The 6000-nt window shown below is 36.5% G+C and overlaps 1 protein-coding gene across 1 annotated transcript in view; it reads left to right on the top strand.

Annotated features, from left to right (window-relative positions):
• The first annotated feature begins 718 nt into the window (after positions 1-718).
• Positions 719-6000, top strand: part of CYP26B1 (cytochrome P450 family 26 subfamily B member 1) — a 69940-nt gene continuing 64658 nt past the window's right edge. Inside the window, exon 1 of the mRNA XM_083188606.1 lies at positions 719-856. The gene's annotated coding sequence lies outside the window, so the exon portion shown is untranslated. The remainder of the gene's footprint in view (positions 857-6000) is intronic.

The following is a 6000-nucleotide window of genomic DNA, read 5'->3' as shown; positions in this document are numbered from 1 at the left end:
GTGACATTGGCAGAACGGGGAGGTGGCATTGCAGGATGCCAACTCTGTACACGAAGCACTGACCCTGGGAGCAACCAGTGCCCCCAGAAGTAGCAGCTCCCACTCTCACAGGGCACCTAATGCCTATGCCCCCAGCTGGCACAGCACATGTATACTGTAAGTAGTGTATAAGCACATCACCCTGACACTTGCTGGCTGTAATAACACAACGCAGGAGCCCTCTGTGCCAAGCCATCACTGCCCAATCCGGGGTGCCTAGCTGCCAGTGCCAGCCTCAGCATCTTACCTTGTCCCTGTCCCCGAGTATCCCCCTTCCCCTGACAGCTCCCCAATTGTCAGAGTAATGCACTCAGGCTCTTTGTGACAAGATGAAATTTGATGTGTCCCCCCCCCCCCCCCCCCCCCCCCCTTCCCTTGTAGCAGAACACAGGCTGTCCCTGCAAGTAGTGAGCAGGGGGGAGATAAAGGCAGAGGAGGGGGAAGGAGATATCTGAGAACCCAAATTGGAGCCCTCTCAGCATCCCCTGGACGAGAAAAGAAAAAGTCAAATTGATAAGAGAGGAGCAAGGGCCCCCCCCCCCCCCCCCCCTCTCTCTCTAGCTCCTGCAAATGTGCACACTCATTGGAGCCCTGAGGGGGAGGGGGCACTTGGTGTATAACAGTCCCCCCCCCCCCCCCCATCCCCAAATCTTGCCATCTTTTAAATAGCTCTGAATATTCATTAGGGACAGCTCTCTGTGGGTGGGTACATAGCTAAGTTTATTCTATAAAATGCTGGAGGAATCTTCCCATTGAAACTTGTCTGCTTTGCAAAATTGAGCAAATCTTATTTTCCCTGCATTAGCCAAGTGTTTGGGTAAGTGACAATATTATCCTTCTGCATAATCCTAGTAAGGACTGCTATAGCCTGCACACAATCCTCAGCTACCCACTAATAGTATCTGAGATCCCTACTGATCCCCACTTCTCCTGCACCATCCACAATGCACTGCACAGCTAGAAAGATACATTAAAAACAAGATCTTATTTATGCTGCATCTCTGTCATATGTGTTTAAACTGAACTAAATGGTAAGCAGTCTTTATATTTCTGTCGTTCTGTATTGGATAAGATAATCATGGGTTAAGAATTTGGGATGTGATCAGTGCTTTATTTTGATTAATGGGGGAACATATCGCACCAGCAATGTGAATTATTTACATTTTGTATCTGAAAAACTAATATTGTCTGTTCTTAGGATGTAACTGTAGAACATTTGTTGCAAAAAAAAACATCTGCTAGAATAACAAAGTGTAAAATCAAGTGGAAATGTATTAGATTTTCTGGCTACCACTGGCAAAACAATTCCTGCCCAGAGGTGACACAATTAGCAAGATACTATGTATAGGTGACAGACAGATATTCCTTAAATACAATGACAATGACAATTATTGTGACAGTAGTATGGTATCAGACAGTAGGCGTTATATATTTATATAATTTGTTAGATAATTTGGACTAAAATACTTCTGTGTAATTAAGTTTAGCAAAGTTGATGATCCAGGTTTGATTTTTTTGGAATTGAGACATTTTTTATGTTTTCATTTGAATTGTAATTTAGCTAGCGTTAAGGCAACATCCATTTTTTTTTATCGTGGGTTAATTCGACTGAATATTGGCGACGTATGTCTTGAAATTTTGGGGACAAAAATTACGCTGATGATAAAAATAATAATAGTATTAATAACAATAATAATAAGAAATAATAATAATTATAATAATAATTATAATAATAATGCAATGTCCACTCATTTTCGTAACTTTTGTTTTTCAGAAAAAAAATTGTCCTTAAAATTTCCCCAGTCTGTTATCTGTTCCTGTGTCAAGCAATTTCATGCAATAATTGTGGCAGCCTTTCTGTATGATAAGAGACTGACAATACCAATACTTAAAATAGACACCAAGGTTACCAAGGAATCACAATTTATATTAATAATCTCCGAAAATGTAAACAAATGATTGTTCAATCTACATAAGGGGTTCAAATACATTTTTACCGCTTGCGCCTCATCTCTAAAAATATTATCCAAGTGCTCCATTATACTTGTAAATGTTTCAGAAGTTCTTCACAGAATGGATGGGAATGATTTACTAAAACTGCACATTCCACCTTAATTTAGGGGATCTTTATCTCTGTTGCCAGTCATGTACAAAAACTAGAATATTTTTTTATTTTATTTGAGCCTAACCTGCTTGATATGTTGCAATAAAGAACAAAACTAAACAACTATGAAAACATTAATTGTTGTAGCGAATCATCCCTAGAATGCTAGGGTTTTAGGAGTTTCCTGAAGGTAGCAGCCCCCTAACAGTATTATATATATATATATATATAATTTCTCATCGCTGTCCAGCTCGGTAGTATCAATTTTAGGTTACAGGACACTGCTGAAGCCCCTCTTGTTGTTTAACATATTTCCTGTAGGTAGTTACAGCTTGACTCTCCCATATCTGAAATCTAATATCTGAAATATTCTGAAATCCACAATTTTTTCAATGCATTCTGCATTTTACGTCTAAGGGGTGTATTCCCAGGCGCGATTCAGTTTCTTTTCAATCCCAATGCGATCGGCACTGAATCACGTGGTGCGGTGTATGCATTCGATTTAGACTATACAGCGCAGATCGGTACTATATATATATACAGTATAGTATTACCTGCACAGTCTATTTTTCTATTAGATTTTGATGACACGGGGCTGCGCGTCAGGATCGAAACACTTTCAATTCCCATTCAATTTCAATTCGATTTTGCTTATATAAGCAAAATTTAATAGAAAAATGAACAAAATCTAAACTGAATTAGGTATCATACAGAGGATATTTCCTTATGGTAAGCAAATATTCCAAATCTGAAATCCAAAATGCTTCTGCCCCCAAGCATTTCGGGAGACTCCTCTGTACAAGGAAATGTCTATGATTTTAGTGCATGCATTTTACCACTTATCAAAACTGCAAGGTGTGATTTCAGAATGTTTGTGTGATTTTAAAATGCAGAAGAATTCCTTAAAAGGGTATTTATTTATTAAGTTTCTTATATAGCGCACATATATTCCACAGCGCTTTACAGAGAATAGTTGAAGAGTCACATCAGCCCCTTCCCCAGTGGAGCTTACAATCTATATTCCCTACCACATGTACAGGCACACACAGACATTCTAGGGTTGATTTGTTGGGAGCCAAATAACCTACCAGTATATTTTTGGATTGTGGGAGGAAACCGGAGTACCCGGAGTAAACCCACGCAAGCACGGGGAGAATATACAAACTAAGCACAGTTAGGGCCATGGTGGGAATCAAACCCATGACCTCAGCGCTGTGAGGCAGTAATGCTAATCATTACACCATCTTAACTGTCCGTACAAATGAGATATAATAAGGAATATAAATATTAAGTGCACATTTACACGGACAGCAGCGTTTTCCGTACAGCAGGATTTTTGCTTGAAATATTCAGCAGCGATTTCAAAGTTCTTTTGGAAAGGTTGCACAGCATGCAGAATATTGTATTATTAATACTTCAATAAATCCAGCAATGTGGGCAAAAACCTGATTTATGTATTGTTTAGTTATTAACTATTACTTAAATAGCACCAACATATTCCATTGCACGTTACAATTGGGAGCAAAAAAGTAACAAAAGAAGATTGGGTAATGACAAAGAGGACAGAGGAGCTTACAATCTACGGGGAAGCTTGGAGAGAGAGACATTGGATAAAGTCATTCTACAGGCTGTGTTTGAAAAATAACAGTTATGGGCAGTTTTATAAGACAGTTATATTACAGACATTATATGCAGCCTGTTATATACTATATACAGACAATTAGAGTATTTGCAAGGAAGGATGTAGCACAGGTTGGGTGCAGCTCCCCAATATTTCGGAGGGAGGCAGCGGAGCTGGCTGTGGATCGTAGTAAAACGTGAACACGCAGCATCCCCAGAAACAGGCTATTTTGAAGTGGCTTGGCTCTGGGAATTAATGCACAGCATAAGGGAAATCTTGGCTAAGAAACAGAGGAAGACGGTGATCAAACAGATGTTTGAGAAAGTTTGCTGGGATATGTGTGTGTGTGTGTGTGTGTGTGTGTGTGTGTGTGTGTGTGTGTGCGCGGTTTAACCTCTGATTGTGACATGAAGACTGGGAACTCTGGCAATATCTATCCGTCTCTCTGTGCTTACACCGCTGTGCATATTGTGCAAACATCGCACACTTGGCACTCTGGCACAGGTTACTGCTTGTGTGGCTGGTAATCTCCAGCTATAAACAATGGTGGAAAATGCTGGGGTGCAGCCAGCCTAATCCAATACAGCACAGACTGCACATTGGGAAATGACTGTAGATCTATCTATCTATCTCTCTATCTTATCTCTATCTATCTATCTATCTATCTATCTATCTATCTATCTATCTATCTCATCTCTATCTATCTATCTCTCTCATATCTATCTATCTCTCTCATATCTATCTATCTATCTATCTATCTATCTATCTATCTCATCTCTATCTATCTATCTATCTATCTATCTATCTATCTCTCTCATATCTATCTATCTATCTATCTCATATCTATCTATCTATCTATCTATCTATCTATCTATCTATCTCATATCTATCTATCTATCTCATATATATCTATCTATCTATCTATCTATCTATCTCATATCTATCTATCTCATATCTATCTATCTATCTATCTATCTATCTATCTATCTATCTATCTATCTATCTATCATCTATCTCATATCTATCTATCTCATATATATCTATCTCTCTCATATCTATCTATCTATCTATCTATCTATCTATCTATCTATCTATCTATCTATCTATCTATCTATCTATCTATCTATCTATCATCTATCTCATATCTATCTATCTATCTATCTATCTCATATCTATTTATCTATCTATCTCATATCTATCTATCTATCTATCTATCTATCTATCTATCTATCTATCTATCTATCTATCTATCTATCTATCATCTATCTCATATCTATCTATCTATCTATCTATCTATCTATCTATCTATCTATCTATCTGTCTCATATCTATCGATCTATCTCTCTCATATCTATCTATCTATCTATCTATCTATCTATCTCATATCTATCTATCTATCTATCTATCTATCTATCTATCTCATATCTATCTATCTATCTATCTATCTATCTATCTCTCACATATCTATCTATCTCATATCTATCTATCTATCTATCTATCTATCTCATATCTATCTATCTATCTCATATCTATCTATCTCATATCTATCTATCTATCTATCTATCTCATATCTATCTATCTATCTATCTCATATCTATCTATCTATCTATCTATCTCATATCTATCTCTCTCTCATATCTATCTATCTATCTATCTATCTCTCTCATATCTATCTATCTATCTATCTATCTCATATCTATCTATCTATCTATCTATTTATCTATCTCATATCTTTCTATCTATCTATCTATCTATCTATCTATCTATCTATCTATCATCTATCTCATATCTATCTATCTCATATCTATCTATCTATCTATCTATCTATCTCATATCTATCCATCTATCTATCTATCTATCTATCTATCTCATATCTATCTCTCTCATATCTATCTATCTCATATCTATCTATCTATCTATCTATCTATCTATCTATCTATCTATCTATCTATCTATCTATCTCTCTCATATCTATCTATCTCTCTCATATCTATCTATCTATCTATCTATCTATCTATCTATCTATCTCATATCTATCTATCTATCTATCTATCTATCTATCTATCTATCTCATATCTATCTATCTATCTATCTATCTCTGTCATATCTATCTATCTATCTATCTCTCTATCTCATATCTATCTATCTCATATCTATCTATCTATCTATCTATCTATCTATCTATCTCATATCTATCTATCTATCTATCTATCTATCTATCTATCTATCTATCTAT

The sequence above is a fragment of the Crinia signifera genome, chromosome 1, assembly GCF_055691185.1.
Source record: "Crinia signifera chromosome 1, ASM5569118v1, whole genome shotgun sequence".
NCBI lineage: Eukaryota > Metazoa > Chordata > Amphibia > Anura > Myobatrachidae > Crinia > Crinia signifera.
Note: the sequence above shows the minus strand (reverse complement) of the source record. Positions and strands in the feature narration are given on the sequence as shown.